A 22,614-nucleotide genomic window follows, 5' to 3' on the forward strand; every position below is an offset into this window, starting at 1 on the left:
AGCCAACGAGTAACCCTTCCAGTGGATCAAATACTGCAGTCGACCGCGATGATAACGGGAATCACAAATGCCCGAGACTTCGAACTCCGGACCTTCCATAGTAGCCACTGGAGGCGGGTAGGCCCTTATAGATCGACCAAAACGATCCGATTTGTGAAGTTTCAGTTGCGAAACATGAAAAACTGGGTAGATCCTGGACCAAGAAGGTGGGAGCTGTAACTCAAAAGCCAAAGAACCTTTTGCTCTCAATACTGTAAAAGGACCAAAATATTTCGGAGACAATTTTGAGGGAACCAGATGTCTGGGCAGAAACTTTGCTGAGAGCCAGACCAAATCCCCCGGGACAATCACTGGAGTCGATGAACGATGCAAGTCAGCATAACGTTTAGAATGCTCTTGAGCTTCCAGTAATGCGGTTCTGGCCAAAAGATGTCCCTGTTGAATGTCGCCCATTAGGGCGTCCACATCTGGAAAGGCCGAAGCTCTGAGAAGAGATGAGGAATAGCAGGAAGGATCGTACCCATAGGTACAATGAAAGGGACTAGTTTTGATAGAAGCATGAGGAGCATTATTGTAGGCAAACTCTGCCAAGGGTAACAAATCCTTCCAATTGTCCTGTGCCGCTGATACAAAACAGCGCAGATACGTTTCCAGAGTCTGATTTAAATGTTCAGTCTGCCCATTAGTTTGAGGATGGTATCCCGAACTCAAGGCTCTCTTTATGCCTAAAGCAGAGCAGACTTGTTGCCAATATCGAGAAATATATTGGGAACCTCGATCTGACACTATGCTGTCAGGAAGACCATGCCGGGAAAAGATGGAGTCTATGAACTGTCTTGCCATCTGTGGAGCTGTTGGTACTGAGGGTAGAGCCTGGAAATGAGCCATTTTGGTGAAATAATCCACTGTTACCATAATGGTTGTATGATCTTTAGACACAGGTAAGTCAACGATAAAATCTGTGGAAATCAATTGCCAAGGACGAGTAGGTATTTGGGCTAGAGCCAGCTTTCCCAACGGTTTACTGCGAGGAACCTTGACTTGCAAACAGATCACACAAGAAGAGACGTAATCAGTCACGTCCCTTCTTAAGGTTTCCCACCAGAAATGTCTCAGTATGAGTTCTTGGGTACTGGCTTTTCCACGATGTCCAGCAACCATAGAATCGTGACACATGTGCATGACTTCCGTTCGGAGCAGGAGTGAGGGAATGTACACCTGATGACCCCGGTAGAAACATCCGTCTTCGAGACTTAGTCCCCATTTATCTGCCTGACCTCTAATGGAGTCCATTAAGACTAGAGTTTGGGCAGCTACAGAGTGGAGGAAGTCCTGGACCATAGATATGAACGTAGCATGAGGAAACAATCTTTCGGTCTGAAAACCAGATTTGCAATCCGGATCTCTGCGAGATAGAGCGTCAGCTTGAAGATTGGTTTTACCTGGAATTATAGTGAAAGTGATATTGTAGGGAGAGAAAAAATGGGCCCATCTTGCTTGCCGGCTGTTACGAGTCTCAGCGTATTGTAAACTCTTGAGATTCTGATGGTCGGTGCGGACCTCAATGGGATGTTGGGAACCCAACAGGAGATGTCTCCATTCCTGAAAGGCCCGTTTTATCGCCAGCAACTCTTTCTCTAACACCGTGTAATTGATCTCAGAGGAAGAAAAAGTCTTGGACAGAAAGGCCACAGGGTGTTCTGGTCCGTGAGTAAAGGCTTGCTTAAGTACCGCACCCAACGCAAAATGGGAGGCATCAGTTTCCACTATAAACGGTAAGCTTTGATCTGGGATTTGTAAGAGAGGAGCAGAAGTAATGAGAGTCTTCAAAGTATCAAAGGCTGACTGGGCGTCTTCTGTCCAATAAAAAGGCTTTCCCTTCTTGAGTAGTCTTGTAAGGGGCAGAACGATTGATGAAAATCCGGCTATAAATTTCCTATAGAAATTCGAAAACCCCAGAAATCTCTGTAGTTCCTTGACAGAACTAGGAGAGGACCATTCCAGAATAGCGGTCACCTTGCGAGGATCCATGGAAATTCCAGTAGGGGACAAAACGAACCCCAGGTACGTGACTGTAGTCTGATGGAATATACACTTTTCAGGCTTGCAATAGAGGTGATTACTTCACCTGACATACGTGTCGGTGATGTTCTTTAGGATTCCTGGAAAATACCAATATGTCGTCAAGATACACCACTACCGTATGAAGAAGGAGGTCTGAGAATATATGGTCAATGAACCTTTGAAAAACTGCCGGGGCATTCGCGAGTCCGAAGGGCATTACTCGGTATTCAAAATGTCCAAAAGGGGTAGGAAACGCGGTCTTCCACTCATCCCCTTCCTTGATTCTAATGAGGTGATATGCCCCTCTGAGGTCCAACTTTGTGTAAATAGTCGCCCCTTTTACTGCTTCTAGGATGTCCGGTATTAAGGGCATTGGGTATCGATCGGGAATCGTGATCTTATTAAGACCCCTATAATCAATGCAGGGACGTAATTCGTCCGTGTCCTTCTTAGCTATGAAGAATAATGATGCACCTGCAGGGGAAGTCGATTCCGTAATCAAACCGTTTCTGAGGTGGGTATCCAAATACTGCCGTAGGACTAATTTTTCCTTCTCGGAAAGGATGTACATCTTTCCAAAGGGAAGTGGCTGAGAGGAGTCTAGACGGATGCAACAATCATCTCTCCGATGAGGCGGAAGTTCAGAAAATTGGGAAGAGGAGAAAATGTCCTGAAACTCTTCGTACTCAGGAGGAACAGGACTAATCAGGTCTACTATCCTTTGAGAGGCCACAGGATTAGATGAAGGAGCACAAAATCCAACTGATCCTTCAGTAAGACAGTGTTGGGTACAATATTCAGATCCCAAAAAAATGGAACCGGCTGCCCAATTTATGTATGGGTTATGTAGTTTTAACCAGGGCAAGCCCAGAATGACAGGGTAGTGAGCTGCTTTTATTATATCAAATACGGCTTCCTCCCTATGTGAACCAATGAGCATTATCAAAGTGTGAGTCTGTTCTCGGATAGGTCCCGATATTAGTGGGGTTCCGTCTACGCCTTCAACTGGTATCGCGATAGCTTTGGGAGATCGGGGAATATTCAGTTTTCTCGCCCAAAAATCGTCCATGAACCAACCAGCTGTTCCACAGTCAACCAATGCTGGGACAGAAACGATGTTTTCATCTGGCAAAGAAAAAGTGACGCGCAAGACTACCATGTCCAGCGAGGGAGACAACCTTGTAGGAGATTGGGAACCTGTATCAGTTACCCCGACCGTAGGTCCCCTTACGGTTGAGGTCTGGCGTTTCCCGAACGAAAAGGTTTTCTGAGAGGAGCGACTGGGCACTCGTGCATGGTATGATCAGAAGAGCCACAATACATGCATAGTCCCTGGCTTCTTCTACGGGCGCGTTCCTCTTGAGTCAGAGGACCCCGTGTAGTGCCTAACTGCATAGGTTCGTCTGCAGTGGCTGTTTTAGAGAAGGATACTAATTCTGGCGCAGAGCGATGACTTCTCCCTTTCCTCTTCTCTGCATGCCTTTCTTGCAGTCGATAGTCCAGCTGCATGGTTAATGAGATTAGTTCAGCTAAGGTGTTTGGTCTCGGAACTCGAGCCAATTCATCCTTCAACTCCTCACTCACCCCTCTCCTAAACAATGTGATAAGTGCATCATCGGCCCAGGATGTGCCTAAGGCCATTTGTTTAAAGCGGGTAATAAATTCTAAGATTCCTAAAGAACCTTGCTTGAAGTCTAGGAGTTTCTCTTGAGAGGAGACATTTTCTCTCCCAGAAAACATAGCTTTTAGACTCGCCATAAAAGCAGGCACAGAATCCAATATGGCATTATTGGAAGTGACAATAGGCGTGGCCCAGGCTAGCGCGGGGCCCGTGAGATGAGTAATCATATATCCCACTCTATCTCTGTCTGAGGGAAAGAATGATGTCTTAAAAGCAAATTGCACCGTACAAGCATCCAAAAATTCCCTTAAAGAATGCGGGTTTCCGTCATATTTCCCGCCTGGTAGAGGGCCAGGAGGAATTTCTGAACTAGTGGGGGCCTTATTGAACATTTGCTGTTTAAGGATTGCATTTTCATGCTTTAAGGCTTGTACCTCGTGGGACAATCCTTGTACTGCGGTCGTCAACTGCTGCACTTGATCTAAGGCTGCCTGCAAAGTAGTCATGATGTGTATCTAAGCCTTCTTCCCCTAATCTGGCGTCGCTAGCTGTAATGTTTTGACACTAACCTGTCTCGTGCAGCAATTTACGAGGCAATTGGGGAGTCCCCTGAGGCCCCTAACACCTCCCTCCTCCCTAAGAGGGAACCGAAGGGGTGTGCAAGGGATCCCAGGGAAACCCTCCTGGGGGAAAAAACCCTGCTGGAATGGATGAGAAGCTGGATCGGTCGCGTCTCCGCTGGCTGCAGCTCCTCAAGTTTTACAGGAATCACTGGATCGGGTCACTGAAGTCCTGATTTAAAATAAGTAAACGAGAGATGAGAGAAGGAACTAGGTACGAGAGGAATCAATATAATGATTGGGTAAGTACCTAATTTGTCTGAAAGGGGGGACTATCTGTGGACTGCGGAATGGGAAGGCTAGGCAGGATGGTACGGCTGTAAGAAACAGTAGAAAAGAAAAGGTAAGCCTAGGTAGGAGGGATAGAATAGTAAACCCCCTAGTTGCGAACTCACGTAGCATCTGTAGAGAGTAGCGACGCTCTGGGCTTCGGCTCTGCTGGACCATATCCGGAATCCGTGAGAGAACGAGATGACGTCAGAGGACATCTGACTTGTGAACGTGAAAACACTGCACCGTAACCCAGAGGATGAGAAGCCATCTTGGAAGAGGGGAAAACGGCGAGTGCACGCAATCTCCAGCGTCGCCACAGGGAACGCCGGTGCCAGCCAGTCGTGACACTTAGATCAATCCAATACATTATCTACATTCTGTTTGAGGGGGGAGGGCTCTACTCACTATACAGTACCCATACTGAAGTTGTCATGGAATTGTCCTGGATTGATCAGTACCCACACTGAAGTTGTCATGGAATGGCACCGGATTGATCAGTACCCATACTGACGTTGTCATGGAATTGTCCCAGATGGATCAGTATTTATACTGAAGTTGTAATGGAATTGTCCTCGATTGATCAGTACCAATAGTGAAGTTGTTATGGAATTGTCCTGGATTGATCAGTACCCATGCTCAAGTTGTCATGGAATGGCCCCGGATTGATCATTACCCATACTGACGTTGTCATGGAATTGTCACGGATGGATCAGTATTTATACTGAAGTTGTAATGGAATTGTCCTGGATTGATCAGTACCCATAGTGACGTTCTTATGGAATTTTCCTGGATTGATCAGTACCCATAGTGAAATTGTTATGGAATGGTCCCAGATTGATCAGTACCCATGCTGAGGTTGTCATGGAATTGTCCCCGATTGATCAGTATCTATACTGAAGTTGTTATGTAATTGTCCCAGATTGATCAGTATCTTTACTGAAGTTGTTATGGAATTGTCCCCAATTGATCAGTATCTATACTGAAGTTGTCATGGAATTGTCCCGGTTGGATCAGTATTTATACTGAAGTTGCAATGCAATTGTCCTCGATTGATCAGTACCCATACTGAAGTTGTTATGGAATTGTCTTGGATTGATCAGTACCCATAGTGAAATTGTTATGGAATTGTCCCGGATAGATCAGTATTTATACTGAAGTTGTCATGGAATGGCACCAGATTGATCAGTACCAATAGTGACGTTGTTATGGAATTGTCCTGGATTGATCAGTACCCATACTGAAGTCGTCATGGAATGGCACCAGATTGATCAGTACCCATAGTGACGTTGTTATGGAATTGTCCCTGATTGATCAGTATCTATACTGAAGGTGTTATGGAATTGTCCCCGATTGATCAGTATCTATACTGAAGTTGTCATGGAATTGCACCCGCACTGAAGTTGTTGTTGGGAATAGGCGTCAGTTCTGACCCTGTCATGAATTTTTCTGTAAGTGGGACCACTGCGGTTTACACCCCGGCTGTTACACTTGCATTTACATCCGAAAGTGGGAGGGAAATGCTTTTTTTCGACATTTCACAGAGACGGACCCTGTAAGGAGGAAGCAGTCTGCAAGACTTCCGTATTAGTGTTTGCCTACATGCCTTTTGAATGGCTATGGAAGGTAGAGTCTAAGTGTCTGCTGGTCCTGGCCCTAATCCTCTGAGTGACCTCGGGGAGCCCTGATCTTCAAGAGACTGCCCAAAGTTGCAGTTGTTGAGAACAGAGCATGATGATGGTGGATCATATATTGTGAGTCCCTGAGAGAAAGTGAACAATGACTAACAGTTAAGCAGTGTGTGTTTCAAGACAGGCAGTCTGTCTGCTAGACTCCTGTGTCTCAACCTGAATCAGCAGAGGGCCTTGAAAGAGACACTTCTCCTTGGGGTGGAGTGAGGAATCTTTAGGAACAGAGGGACCGGTCCCAGGTCCTGCATTTATTAATACGCTCAGCAAAGACCCCACTTTTGGTCTACATATCATAGTGCTTCCTAACCTATATATGCGTGCTGGCCCAGTATTCCCATCACACCTGCATTTTGGCCATTTAGAGAAAATACAAAGATTCATACTGCACATGTAGCGGTTGCCCCAGCAGGGCTTCTTTGTGTGCTCATTACCCAGGATATGCCAATTTAGGCCAAGCCTTGGTGTTTACTATGTACAACGCACCCAGAGTACCCTTATGCCTATTCCCTCCCAGCCCAGGTGATGGACACCGACAGCACCGTACAGTAGCAGACCACTCTCATTTCTTTACTCAGGAGACCCCCGGCCGGCCCATAGAGCCGAGGTTTGCTCCGAAGTACTTTAAGATGAGATAGCTGCACCTTGAGATGGATGGGGTGCAGATATATTACTCCAACACCAATCAATAAGGGCAACTCAATGGTTTGGCAAAGGGAGTCCGTTTAATGACAAGTACAAAAAACGGGGAGTCATGAAAATCAGCAGTGATGCGATAGCCCGTCTCACTTCAACTCAAATGAACTTCATACAAGCAGTGACATTTATACTCAAAACTCGTCATAATGATGTGTTACACTTAAAAGTTAACATGCAATTCTATTGGCTAGGAAAAGGTAACTTTAATATAGGTTCTATATCTGTATATGGTAACGGAGTGAGGGGATTGGGTAAATACTGTCAGGTGGGCGTCTAAGCCCTTCCTTCAAAATGACTACTGTAGACGTCACCAAAAGTATGACATCCCTTTGGTTCGACTAACTATAGGTCCCTAGATTATTTGGTCCATTGTGACCCCACGCATACATTTCCACTTTACTTAGCAGCACACAGAATGGTCAGCCAGGTGCAGGGTGCCCCCTCAGCTACCCAGCCTTCCTCCAATTAAGGTTAAAATCAATCATCACTTCAACAACTATGTGTCAATTATGTTACTTTGGTTGGCCTCAAAACTGCATCTTCTGTCTCGGAAAGTTCCGATATCTCTTCCTGGGCGGATGCCAAGCGTAGGTGTGAACTCGTGCTACTCCTCGCTCGGATGGTCACATGACACAGACAACATGAATTTGCCTAGTTTTTCTCAATTTGTGCATTTAATTCTTATTCGGCTTGCCACCTGCCTACACTTCCTTATCTTGACCTTTCAAAGACAGGATATTCTGTTCTTAAGTTTCAATTAGATGTAGCTACTGTTTGTTCCTTCTATTGGTATGACCTTGGCTCTCCTGGCACGAGTTGCATCTTCTGAGTTTCGATTCAGCCGTCTCTTCTCATTTTGCTAGAATACAAATCTTGTTTTGTTTGGCCTCTAGTAACCTGAGTAGATTCTGCTTTTCGTGCAAAGTGGAATCGCACTTATAATAATGTGCTTCATTTTAAGGTAGATTATGTGTTATGGCGCTTGCAGCGCTTTTCTTCTACTTAGCATAGCAAGCTGCACTGTTTTCTTAGCTTTCTTGCGTTTCCAAGCATATGTACAGGTGTAAACTGATCAACTGTATTCATTTTGCTTACAGCTTAACTCTTTTACACTTTGATAGCTTTCTATCACTTTAAGCTCACAATCTCTTTTCTCAGGGCATTTCATCTCTTCGTGTCATTCTTGGTTCGTCATTTGTTCTATATGTGAGTCATTCCGGGCTCTCGTGACGTCACCATTCGTCTTCCATTAAGGCCTTTTTGGTTTCTTCCGGGACGGTACTTAGGCAATCTTCATTTAGTCTTATTTGTTGGTAGGGTTTACTCAATGGGTACCTTACTGTCCATGGTTGTCTGGGTATTGGTACTTCAATAGGTGTTGCTCTTCGGATGGGTACTGGGCAGAACCCTACTGCGGCTCTCTGCTGGTTTATTTGCTCATCATACATCACATATTTTGGTGTGAACGTTCCTGGTACTTCAAAATGGGCGATGGGAGTGCAGGCTTTATTTGGGACCTCCTCTACACTTCCATGACTATAAACTCATGTGTGTAGTCACATGTCTCTCAGGAATGGTGGCAATGGCCTCACGCTTAGTGTATACTATTTGCCTGTGATACTGCAGGACGCAAGGCCTGGGTAACAGAGATACTGCACTTGTCCCTACCTCAAAGTCCCCCAAGACAGGGACTCAGAAATGCCACTCTGTCATGCTTTGTGCCTAGGAACCAAGATGGCGCTGCAGTGCTCCGTTCCCACAAGCAGCAGCCAACAGTCTCCCTTACCATGGGCGCAATACTGTCTACATGCTGCAAATTTGTGTTCAATGTGCTTGCTTTTAGGCAAACGCAATGTCAATTGGGGGATCGGGGGGCAACAGTGAGCATATGTTTGACTGAAAAAACATGCATCCTGTCACGTGGACGGCTAGTGCTGTGTCTAGAGGATGCCTTAAGCAATTAACAAGGGTGAGCTCTATGAGCAATGCATTCATGTATTGTATAGGAGAAGAGTCTTTATGCTAGCAGAGAATGAGCAACTCACCCCTCTAATACTCGTTTCTATATCAGCCATTCATGAATGCTTCCTGCTAGCATTGCATTCCCCAATCCCCCTGAAAAGGCTAGATAATATACATCACAATCTGATATGATATGATATGATTGGTTATTTATCACATGCTTAATACCCAGAGGTTTCTAAGCGTGGACCCGGGGATCAAACCTGTGTTGCTCGGCATTGTCTTGCTTCCAAGGAGAGCACGTTGCCCCTGAGCTATCCTCCTGAGACTATCCTCCCCCTCCGACTGAGAGAAGAACCTTCTTTCCACCTATTCCGAGAAAAACAACCTGAAAACTCACTTAGCAAACTAGAGATCGTCTGACTCTTCTGTTTACTACCTGTTATTAGCTGATACCTTCTCTATCTGTCTGTAACTTCGCCAAGGTGCCCACGGGCTACTCTGCACTGCTATAATTGGCAAAATAAATAATTGCATTCCTGCTCTCACGCTTCAAAAACATATCCATCCCGAAAATCTACTAGCTCCATCAGCTTCACTAGTTCCACAAACTCCACAAGCTCCATGAGCTCCACTAGCTCTTAACCTCCTCTAGCTCCACGAGGTTAACTAGCTCTGCTAGCTTTATGAGCTCCACTAGCTCCAAAAACTCCACTAGCTTCACAAACTCCATGAACTTCACTAACTCACAAGCTCCATGAGCTCCAGTAGCTCCAAACGCTCCACTAGCAACACTAGCTCCCCGTGCTCTACTAGCTGTACTAGCTCCACGCATTACACTAGCTCCACGAGCTCCACAAGCTCCATTAGCTCCACTAGTTCCACGAGCTCCATGAGCTCCACTAGTTCCATGAGCTCCATGAGCTCCATTATCTCCATGAGCTCCAATAGCTCCAAATGTGCTACTGGATGTACTAGCTCCACGAGTTCCACAAGCTGCATGAGCTCCACTAGCTCCACCAGCTCCAGGAGAGTCAGCAGTGTCAGGAGCTCCATGAGCTCCATTAGCATCACGAGCTCCACTAACTCCACGAGCTCTAGTAGCTCCAAACGCTGCACTAGCAAGACTAGCTACACAACCTCACCTAGCTGTACTTATAGCTCAACGAGCTCCACTACCTCCATAAGCTCCAGTAGCTCCACAAGCTCAACGAGCACCACTACCTCCACTAGCTGCACGAGCTCCACTAGCTGTATGAGCTCTTTTAGCTCCACTAGCTCCTCCTCTCATAGGGCAGCTGAAATAGAGATGCTTAACTTAAGGGCGTGCCACAAGGTAACTCTCATGGTTGCAGGGCTGCACAAACCTCACATTGCCCTCACTCTCGGGCACCAGCTACCTCCTAGTACCCACCATCGCGGAATGCATAACACATCAGGAGTGAGTGTTGGCACTGCCCATCTCCAGTATTTGAGAAACAAGCAGAACTCTGTCTACCCCAGCGCTGCAGGGTATGTTCTGTTTGTGTGGCAATGTACATGGTGCAGAGGACAGGCGAGACCCCGGGGGAGCTCCACATTTCCCTGTAAGCCAGTCCTCCACTGCCTGCTGGGGGTGGCAGTTTGCTCGGAATGCTGTGCAGCTGGGTGATGGCTGGGTGATGGCTGACACTTGGTCCCTGACAGTCCCTCAGTCGGAAGAGGACTGATATCCCAGGGCCCGATCTCTGGGCGAGACCAAGCGTTTCCTCTTCCGGGTAATCCCCTTCTCTGAGGGGAGGCAGTGTTTGCTGAAGAAAGGTGCACTTTGGCCGAAACCCGATGCTAATCCGCTTTACTTTAATGGTCCTGAAATGGACGGACTAAGCGTGTAAACAGACCGGGCGCTTCAGACGCAGGGAGTCAATTGGCCGTGCAGCCACCTCCGGTTACCACGCGCGGAGAGAAGCCCCCACTTTCCATTGCCGGATCCTGGGGGCCTTCAAGGGTCCCGGTGGGAAAGCAGCCCCCCTTCAGCACGAAGGGGGGGGGGTGTGCGGGGAGGGGGGGATCTGGTTACTGGGAGAAAGCCACGGCGCGCAGAATCAGAGTGAAATCAGAGTTGATCAAGATACGGGGAGTTGTGTAGTTGTGTGTCTGTGGGTGTGGGGGGGGTCACTGGTGAGGGTAAGATGGAGGGAGTACGGCCCTATAGACAGAGAGATAGGAAATAGTTCTAAATTGGAGGAGCAGTGTCTGTTGGGGTGAATAACTATAACATCAAAGGTGCAATAAACATGGGGGCTACTATACAACATGCATAACAAGCACAGAGCAGAAAAGCACAGAGCAGACAAGCACAGAGCAGACAAGCACAGATCAGAGAGTAGACAAGCACAGAGCAGAAGAGCAGAGAGCAGAAGAGCACAGAGCAGAAGAGCACAGAGCAGACAAGCACAGAGCAGAAGAGCAGAGAGCAGAAGAACACAGCAGACAAGCACAGAGCAGAAGAGCAGAGAGCAGAAGAGCACAGAGCAGAAGAGCACAGAACAGACACGCACAGAGCAGAAAAGCAGAGAGCAGTAAAGCACAGAGCAGACAAGCACAGAGCAGACAAGCACAGAGCAGAAGAGCACAGAGCAGACAAGCACAGAGCAGAGAGCAGAGAGCAGACAAGCACGGAGCAGAAGAGCAGAGAGCAGACAAGCACAGAGCAGAAGAGCACAGCAGAAGAGCACAGAGCAGACAAGCACAGAGCAGAAGAGCAGAAGAGCACAGAGCAGACGAGCACAGAGCAGAAGAGCACAGAGCAGAAGGGCAGAGAGCATTCTTCTTAATTATCAAAGGCGTGGGCGGACCCACGCAGGCACTTCCCCATCCTAAAGGATGATGTGCACCAACCTCACCAATCAACACACAGGCCACACTTCCACACAAACCACCAGCTACCCAACCACAAACAACCACACCCCCCAATCCAACACCACCAGCCACCCCACCGCAAACACACACCCCCCACCACTCAAAACACCACCCAGCGAGCCCCGGAGACTGGCGCACAGACCTGCAAGACCCCGGCCCATACGCCTACACATGCGCTTCAGGCGAGGCACCGCGCGCCGCCACCCACCCACCGCGACCAACCGAGTGACACCCACACTTCCACATGAACCACCAGCCACCAAACCACAAACAACCACTACCCCAAATTCAACACCACCAGCCACCCTACCGCAAATAACCACACCCCACCAATCCACACCAACAGACACAACACCCCAAACTCACAACACCCAGTGAGCCCGGAGACCGGCGCGCAGACCCGCGAGACCCCAGCCCGTTCACCTACACATGCGCTTCAGGCGAGGCACCGCGCGCTGCTGCCCACCCACCGCGACCAACCCGAGCGACACCCACACTTCCACACGAACCTTCAGCCACCAAACGACAAACAACCACTACCCCCAATTCAACACCACCAGCCACCCTACCACAAACAACCACACCCCACCAATCCACACCAACAGTCACAACACCCCAAACTCACACCACCCAGCGAGCCCGGAGACCGGCGCGCAGACCCGCGAGACCCCAGACCGTTCGCCTACACATGCGCTTCAGGCGAGGCACCGCACGCAGCCGCCCACCCACCGCGACCAACCCGAGCGACACCCACACTTCCACACGAACCTCCAGCCACCAAACCAAGAACAACCACTACCCCCAATCCAAGACCACCAGCCACCCTACCCCAAACAACCACACCCCACCAATCCACACCAACAGTCACAACACCCCAAACTCACACCACCCAGCGAGCCCGGAGACCGGCGCGCAGACCCACGAGACCCCAGCCCATACGCCTACACATGCGCCTCAGGCGAGGCACTGCGCGCTGCAGCCCACCCACCGCGACCAACCCGAGTGACACCCACACTTCTATTTGAACCTCCAGCCACCTGACCACAAACAACCACCACCCCCAATTCCACACCACCAACCACCCAACCGCAAACAACCACACCCAACCAATCCACACCAACAGCTACCCTACCGCAAACAAACGCCCCCCACCAACTCACACCCCGTCCCCAGCTCCGCCAACTACCCGCCACTTCCAAACGCATCCGCCATCCGCGCAACACCTCTCAACAGCCCAACCATCTTCCCGAAACATGCCGGCCGCACTTCAGCATCTAGTCCCCATTCCTCTCAGCAATGGCTTCACCAAGCCGCCCTGTCTGAGCAGAGAGCAGAAGAGCACAGAGCAGACGAGCACAGAGCAGAAGAGCACCGAGCAGAAGAGCACAGAGCAGACGAGCACAGAGCAGAAGAGCAGAGAGCAGTAGAGCACAGAGCAGACAAGCACAGAGCAGAAGAGCACAGAGCAGACAAGCACAAAGCAGAAGAGCAGAGAGCACAGAGCAGACAAGCACAAAGCAGAAGAGCACAGAGCAGAAGAGCACAGAGCAGACAAGCACAGAGCAGAAGAACACAGGGCAGAAGAGCACAGAGCAGACAAGCACAGAGCAGGCAAGCACAGAGCAGAAGAGCAGAGAGCAGTAGAGCACAGAGCAGACAAGCACAGAGCAGAAGAGCACAGAGCAGACAAGCACAAAGCAGAAGAGCAGAGAGCAGAACAGCACAGAGCAGACAAGCACAGAGCATAAGAGCACAGAGCAGACAAGCACAGAGTAGAGGAGCACAGAGCAGACAAGCACAGAGCAGAAGAACAAAGAGCAGAAGAGCACAGAGCAGAACATTTATGTTTACTATTATTAGTATCATCAGCAGCAGGAGCCATGAGTGAGAGTGAGTATTATCAGGAGCAGAGAGCCATGAGTGAGCGTTGTTATTATCAGGAGCAGAGAGCCACGAGTGAGCATTGGTATTATCAGGAGCAGAGAGTCATGAGTGAGAGTGAGTATTATCAGGAGCAGAGAGCCATGAGTGAGCATAGGTATTATCAGGTGCAGAGAGCCATGTGTGAGCGTTCGTATTATCAGGGGCAGAGAGCCATGAGTGGGCGTTTTTGTTATCAGGTATTATCAGGAGCCGAGAGCCATGAGTGAGCATTGGTATTATCTGGAGCAGAGAGCCATGAGTGAGCATTGGTATTATCAGGAGCAAAGAGCCATGAGTGAGCACTGGTATTATCAGGAGAAGCTAGCCAGGAGTGAGCACTGGTATTATCAGGAGCAGAGAGCCATGAGTGAGCACTTATATTATCAAGAGCATAGAGCCATGAGTGAGCATTTTTATTATTAGGAGCCGAGAGCCATGAGTGAGCATTGGTATTATCAGGAGCAGAGATCCCTGAGTGAGCATTTAAATTATCAGGAGCAGAGAGCCATGAGTGAGAGTGAGTATCGTCAGGACCAGAGAGCCATGAGTGAACATTGGTATTATCAGTGGCAGAGAGCCATGAGTGAGGATTGGTATTATCAGGAGTAGAGCGCCATGAGTGAGCATTATTATTATCAACAGCAGAGAGCCATGAGTGGGCATTAGTATTATCAGGAGCAGAGAGCCATGAGTGAGCATTGGTATTATCAGGAGCAGAGAGCCATGAGTGAGCATTGGTATTATCAGGTATTATAAGGAGCAGAGAGCCATGAGTGAGCACTGGTATTACCAGGAGCAGAGAGCCATGAGTGAGCATTGGTATTATCAGGTGCAGAGAGCCATGTGTGAGAGTGAGTATTATCAGGATCCGAGAGCCATGAGTGAGCGTTGGTATTATCAGGAGCAGAGAGCCAGGAGTGAGTATTGGTATTATCAGGAGCAGGGAGCCACAAGTGAATATTAGTATTATCAGTGGCAGAGAGCCACGAGTGAGCATTGATATTATCAGGTATTATAAGGAGCAGAGAGCCATGAGTGAGCATTGGTATTATCTGGTGCAGAGAGCCATGAGTGAGCATTGGTATTATCAGGAGCAGAGATCCCTGAGTGAGCACTTATATTATCAAGAGCATAGAGCCATGAGTGAGCATTTATATTATCAGGAGCAGAGAGCCATGAGTGAGAGTGAGTATCGTCAGGACCAGAGAGCCATGAGTGAACATTGGTATTATCAGTGGCAGAGAGCCATGAGTGAGCATCAGTATTATCAGGGGCAGAGAGCCATGAGTGAGCATTGGTATTATCAGGAGTAGAGAGCCATGAGTGAGCATTATTATTATCAACAGCAGAGAGCCATGAGTGAGCATTGGTATTATCAGGAGCAGAGAGCCATGAGTGAGCATTGGTATTATCTGGAGCAGAGAGCCATGAGTGAGCATTGGTATTATCGATGACAGAGAGCCATGAGTGAGAGTGAGTATTATCAGGAGCAGAGAGCCATGTGTGAGCATTGGTATTATCAGTGACAGAGAGCCATGACTGAGAGTTGGTATTACCAGGAGCACAGAGCCATGCATGCATATTGGTATTATCGGGTATTAAAAGGAGGAGATAGCTATGAGTGAGCATTGGTATTATGAGTGGCAGAGAGCCATGAGTGAGAGTGAGTATTATCAGGAGCAAAGATCCATGAGTGAGCATTGGTATTATCAGGAGCAGAGAGCCATGAGTGAGTATTGGTATTATCAGGAGCAGGGAGATATGAGTGAGCATTGGTATTATAAGGAGCAGAGAGCCATGAGTGAGCATTGGTATTATCAGTGCCAGATAGCCTTGAGTGAGAGTTGGTATTACCAGGAGCACAGAGCCATGAGTGAGCATTGGTATCATAAGGAGCAGAGAGCCATGAGGGAGCATTGGTATTATCAGGAGCAAGGAGCCATGAGTGAGCATTGGTATTATGTGGAGCAGAGAGCCATGAGTGAGCATTGGTATTATCAGGTGCAGAGAGCCATGAGTGAGGATTGGTAATATCAGGAGCAGGGAGCCACGAGTGAGCATTGGTATTATCAGGAGCAGAGAGCCATGAGTGAGCAGTAGTATTATCAGGAGCAGGAGCCATGAGTGAAAGTGAGTATTATCAGGAGCAGAGAGCCATGAGTGAACATTGGTATTATCAGGAGCAGGGAGCCATGTGTGAGAGCGAGTATTATCAGGAGCAGAGAGCCATGAGTGAGCATTGGTATTATCAGGAGCAGAGAGCCATGAGTGAGCATTGGTATTATCAGGAGCAGAGAGCCATGAGTGAGCATTGGTATTATCAGGAGCAGAGAGCCATGAGTGAGCAGTAGTATTATCAGGAGCAGGAGCCATGAGTGAAAGTGAGTATTATCAGGAGCAGAGAGCCATGAGTGAGCATTGGTATTATCAGGAGCAGGGAGCCATGAGTGAGCAGTAGTATTATCAGGAGCAGGAGCCATGAGTGAAAGTGAGTATTATCAGGAGCAGAGAGCCACGAGTGAGCATTGGTATTATCAGGAGCAGAGAGCCATGAGTGAGCAGTAGTATTATCAGGAGCAGAGAGCCATGAGTGAACATTGGTATTATCAGGAGCAGGGAGCCATGAGTGAGAGCGAGTATTATCAGGAGCAGAGAGCCATGAGTGAGCATTGGTATTATCAGGAGCAGAGAGCCATGAGTGAGCATTGGTATTATCAGTGGCAGAGAGCCATGAGTGAGCATTGGTATTATCAGGAGCAGAGAGCCATGTATGTATGTATGTATGCATGTCGATTTATATAGTGCTGGTAGCCCGAAGGCATCAGGTCCCTCTAACAGACAAACACAAAATGAGTGGCCTCCTGTGGCTGTGTGCAGGCTCAGTGTTTATCAATGAAGAGACCTCATCACCTAAACAGGTGAGTCTTCAGGTGTTTTCTAAAATTAAGGTGGTTTCCTTCTTGTCTGATTGCCAGAGGGAGTCTATTCCACTGCTGTGCTGCTAAAACAGTGAAAGATCTACCCAAGCCTGTCTTAAGCTTGTATTCGGGCACTATTAGTAAGCTCTGTCCTTCCGAGCATAACTGTCTTTCTGGGGTGTATAACACGAAGCAGTTCTTTAGATAGCTAGGAGCTTTCCCAAAAAGGCACTTGTGAACAAGTGTCATTGCATTGAATTTTATCCTCTCTTCGACCCTAAGCCAGTGTAGTGATTTTCTGGCCCAGGTGATGTGGGCCCCTCTCCTAAGCTTCTTAACTAGCCTCACTGCATCATTTTCAATAACTTGACATCTAGCCAAGTCCTTCACAGATGCACCGGTGAGTAGGGCATTACCATAGTCCAACCTGGATAGCACAATGGCCCTTGCAATTGTGGCTATGTTGCTTTCGTTGACATATGGCCTTACGGCCCTCATCAGGCGGAGGTAGTATGCTGTGTTTTTATACAAGTAGTTTACCTGTGCTTCTGAATTTACCAAGGAGTTCACCATCGTACCCAGGGTTTTAACCTCGTTGGAGACTTCAATTATGGCTTCATTTATCTGAAAAGTCTTGTACTCCTTCTCCAGCTTGGCTAGAGTGCGACTGGACCCAAACAACATAAGTTGGGTTTTTGTATCATTAAGACACATCTAGTTTTGCTGCATCCATTTATTGATTTTATCGTATACTTTTGCAATTTTCTGGATATCCTGGGTATGTGAACCTACTCATTCTAGGATGAGCTGCGTATCGTCCGCATAATTGGCAAAGAACACTCCGGTGTCCACCAAAATATTACACAGACTTTGCATGTAAATATTAAAGCGCATTGGCGACAGACTAGCACCCTGAGGGACTCCGAATAAGTTAGAAATTGGATCGGAGAAGTTTTTTCCCCAGTGCACTTTGGCTTGACGGTCAGTGAGGAATGATACCAGCCATTCTAGCGCGACCTCAGAACAGCCCACATTGTCTCTCAGTGCTTTGACTAATAGCTTATTATCAACGAGGTCAAAAGCCGCACTGAGGTCCAACAGCATTCATAATCCTATTTTTCTTTTATCGATCAGACCCAACATGTGATTTTGAAGATCCAACATTGCTGTTTCCGCGCTATGAGAAGCTCTGAGACCAGATTGTTGTTGATGTAAGGAAGTATGTTTTTCTACATGTTCTTGCTACTGCATAGTGGCAATTCTGTCCATAATTTTTAGTATGAAATTAGAGTTGGTGATTGGACAGAGATTGCCTGGGTCCTTAGGATCCAACCTGACTTTCTTGAGTGAGCATTGGTATTATCAGTGGCAGAGAGCCATGTGTGAGAGTGAGTATTATCAGGAGCAGAGAACCATGAGTGAGAGTGAGTATTAGCAGGAGCAGAGAGCCATGATTGAGCATTGGTATTATCAGGAACAGAGAGCCATGAGTGATCATTGGTATTATCAGGAGTGGAGAGCAATGAGTGAGGATTGGTATTATAAGAAGCAGAGAGCCATGAGTGAGCACTGGTATTATCAGCAGCAGAGAGCCACGAGTGAGCACTGGTATTATCAGGAGCAGAGAGCCATGAGTGAGCATTATCAGGAGGAGCGAGCCATGAGTGAGTATTGGTATTATCATGTGCAGAGAGCCATGAGTGAATCTGAGTATTATCAGGGTTGGAGAGCCATGAGTGAGCATTGGTATCAGCAGGAACAGAGAGCCATGAGTGAGCATTGGTATTATCAGGAGCAGAGAGCCATTAGTGAGCATTAGTATTACCAGGAGCATAGAGCCACGAGTGAGAGTGAGTATTATCAGGGGCAGAGAGCCAGGAGTTAGCATTGGTATTGCCACGTCTTATCACGAGCAGAGAGCAATGAGTGAGCATTGGTATCATCAGGAGCAGAGAGCCATGAGTGAGGATTGGTATTATCAGGAGCAGAGAGCCATGAGTGATCATTGGTATTATCAGATGCAGAGAGCCATGAGTGAGCATTGGTATTATCAGTAGCAGAGAGCCATGAGTGAGCACTGGTATCATCGGGTATTATCAGGAGCAGAGAGCCATGTGTGAGCATTGGTATTATCAGGTATTATCTGGAGCAGAGAGCCAAGAGTGAGCATTGGTATTATCAGGAGCGGAGAGCAATGCGTGAGAATTGGTATTATAAGAAGCAGAGAGCCATGAGTGAGCATTGGTATTATCAGTAGCAGAGAGCCATGAGTGAGCACTGGTATTATCAGGAGCAGAGAGCCATGAGTGAGCATTATCAGGAGGAGAGAGCCATGAGTGAGTATTGGTATTATCAGATGCAGAGAGCCATGAGTGAATCTGAGTATTATCAGGGTTGGAGAGTCATGAGTGAGCGGTGGTATTCTCAGAAGCAGAGAGCCATGAGTGAGCATGGGTATTATCAGGAGCATAGAGCCATGAGTGAGCATTGGTATTATCGGGTGCAGAGAGTCATGAGTGAATCTGAGTATTATCAGGGGCGGATAGCCATGAGTGAGCATTGGTATTATCAGGAGCAGAGAGCCATGAGTGATCATTGGTATTATCAGATGCAGAGAGCCATGAGTGAGCATTGGTATCATCGGGTATTATCAGGAGCATAGAGCCATGAGTGAGTCTGAGTATTATCAGGGGCAGAGAGCCATGAGTGAGCATTGGCATTATCAGGTATTATAAGGAGCAGAGAGCCATGAGTGAGTCTGAGTATTATCAGGAGCAGGGAGCCATGAGTGAGCATTGGTATTATAAGTTGTTATCAGGAGCAGAGAGCCATAAGTGAGAGTGAGTATTATCAGGGGCAGAGAGCCATGAGTGAGCATTGGTATTATCAGGTAGTATCACGAGCAGAGAGCCATGAGTGAGCATTGGTATTATCAGGTGTTATCAGGAGCAGACAGCTATGAGTGAGAGTGAGTATTATCAGGGCCAGAGAGCCATGAGTGAGCATTGGTATTATAAGTTGTTATCAGGAGCAGAGAGCCATAAGTGAGAGTGAGTATTATCAGGGGCAGAGAGCCATGAGTGAGCATTGGTATTATCAGGAGCGGGGAGCCATGAGTGAGCATTGGTATTATCAGGTGTTATCAGGAGCAGACAGCTATGAGTGAGAGTGAGTATTATCAGGGGCAGAGAGCCATGAGTGAGCATTGGTATCATCAGGAGCAGAGAGCCATGAGTGAGCATTAGTATTACGAGGAGCAGAGAGCCATGAGTGAGCATTTGTATTACCAGGAGCAGAGAGCCATGAGTGAGCATTATCAGGAGGAGCGAGCCATGAGTGAGTATTGGTATTATCATGTGCAGAGAGCCATGAGTGAATCTGAGTATTATCAGGGTTGGAGAGCCATGAGTGAGCATTGGTATCAGCAGGAACAGAGAGCCATGAGTGAGCATTGGTATTATCAGGAGCAGAGATCCATTAGTGAGCATTAATATTACCAGGAGCAGAGAGCCATGAGTGAGCATTAGTATTACCAGGAGCATAGAGCCACGAGTGAGAGTGAGTATTATCAGGGGCAGAGAGCCAGGAGTTAGCGTTGGTATTGTCACGTCTTCTCACGAGCAGAGAGCAATGAGTGAGCATTGGTATCATCAGGAGCAGAGAGCCATGAGTGAGGATTGGTATTATCAGGAGCAGAGAGCCATGATTGAGCATTGGTATTATCAGGAGCAGAGAGCCATGAGTGATCATTGGTATTATCAGATGCAGAGAGCCATGAGTGAGCATTGGTATCATTGGGTATTATCAGGAGCAGAGAACCATGTGTGAGCATTGGTATTATCAGGTATTATCTGGAGCAGAGAGCCAAGAGTGAGCATTGGTATTATCAGGAGCGGAGAGCAATGAGTGAGAATTGGTATTATAAGAAGCAGAGAGCCATGAGTGAGCATTGGTATTATCAGTAGCAGAGAGCCATGAGTGAGCACTGGTATTATCAGGAGCAGAGAGCCATGAGTGAGCATTATCAGGAGGAGAGAGCCATGAGTGAGTATTGGTATTATCAGGTGCAGAGAGCCATGAGTGAATCTGAGTATTATCAGGGTTGGAGAGCCATGAGTAAGCGTTGGTATTCTCAGGAGCAGAGAGCCATGAGTGAGCATTGGTTTTATCAGGAGCATAGAGCCATGAGTGAGCATTGGTATTATCGGGTGCAGAGAGTCATGAGTGAATCTGAGTATTATCAGGGGCGGATAGCCATGAGTGAGCGTTGGTATTCTAAGGAGCAGAGAGCCATGAGTGAGCATTGGTATTATCAGGAGCATAGAGCCATGAGTGAGCACTGGTATTATCAGGAGCAGAGAGCCATGAGTGAGCATTGGCATTATCAGGTATTATAAGGAGCATAGAGCCATGAGTGAGTCTGAGTATTATCAGGGGCAGAGAGCCATGAGTGAGCATTGGCATTATCAGGTATTTATTTATCAGGTATTTATTATAAGGAGCAGAGAGCCATGAGTGAGTCTGAGTATTATCAGGAGCAGAGAGCCATGAGTGAGCATTGGCATTATCAGGTATTATAAGGAGCATAGAGCCATGAGTGAGTCTGAGTATTATCAGGGGCAGAGAGCCATGAGTGAGCATTGGCATTATCAGGTATTTATTTATCAGGTATTTATTATAAGGAGCAGAGAGCCATGAGTGAGTCTGAGTATTATCAGGAGCAGAGAGCCATGAGTGAGCATTGGTATTATCAGGAGCAGGGAGCCATGAGTGAGCATTGGTATTATAAGTTGTTATCAGGAGCAGAGAGCCATAAGTGAGAGTGAGTATTATCAGGGGCAGAGAGCCATGAGTGAGCATTGGTATTATCAGGTAGTATCACGAGCAGAGAGCCATGAGTGAGCATTGGTATTATCAGGAGCGGGGAGCCATAAGTGAGCATTGGTATTATCAGTGGCAGAAAGCCATGAGTGAGAGTGAGTATTATCAGGGGCAGAGAGCCATGAGTGAGCATTGGTATTATCAGGAGGAGGAGCCATGAGTGAGCATTGGTATTATCAGGTGTTATCAGGAGCAGAGAGCCATGAGTGAGTATTGGTATCATCAGGAGCAGAGATCCATGAGTGAGCATTAGTATTACGAGGAGCAGAGAGCCATGAGTGAGCATTTGTATTACCAGGAGCAGAGAGCCATGAGTGAGCATTGGTGTTATCAGGAGCCGGAGCCATGAGTGAGAGTGAGTATTATCAGGGGCAGAGAGCCATGAGTTAGCATTGGTATTATCAGGTAGTATTACGAGCAGAGAGCCATGAGTGAGCATTGGTATCATCAGGAGCAGACAGCCATGAGTGAACATTAGTATTACCAGGAGCAGAGAGCCATGAGTGAGCATAAGTATTACCAGGAGCAGAGAGCCATGAGTGAGCATTAGTATTACCAGGAGCAGAGAGCCATGAGTGAACATTAGTATTACCAGGAGCAGAGAGCCATGAGTCAGCATAAGTATTATCAGGAGCAGAGAGCCATGAGTGAGGATTGGTATTATCAGGAGCAGAGAGCCATGAGTGAGCATTGGCATTCTCAAGAGCTTAGAGCCCTGAGTGAGCATTGGTATTATCAGGAGCAGGGAGCCATGAGTGAGCATTGGTATTATAAGGTGTTATCAGGAGCAGAGAGCCATAAGTGAGAGTGAGTATTATCAGCAGCAGAGAGCTATGAGTGAGCATTGGTATTATCAGGTAGTATCACGAGCAGAGAGCTATGAGTGAGCATTGGTATTATCAGGTGTTATCAGGAGCAGAGAACCATGAGTGAGAGTGAGTATTATCAAGGGCAGAGAGCCATGAGTGAGCATTGGTATTATCAGGTAGTATCACGAGCAGAGAGCCATGAGTGAGCATTGGTATTATCAGGAGCAGGTAGCCATGAGTGAGCATTGGTATTATCAG

Source organism: Ambystoma mexicanum, chromosome 8 (assembly GCF_040938575.1).
Source record: "Ambystoma mexicanum isolate Mex_15411 chromosome 8, UKY_AmexF1_1, whole genome shotgun sequence".
Taxonomy (NCBI): domain Eukaryota; kingdom Metazoa; phylum Chordata; class Amphibia; order Caudata; family Ambystomatidae; genus Ambystoma; species Ambystoma mexicanum.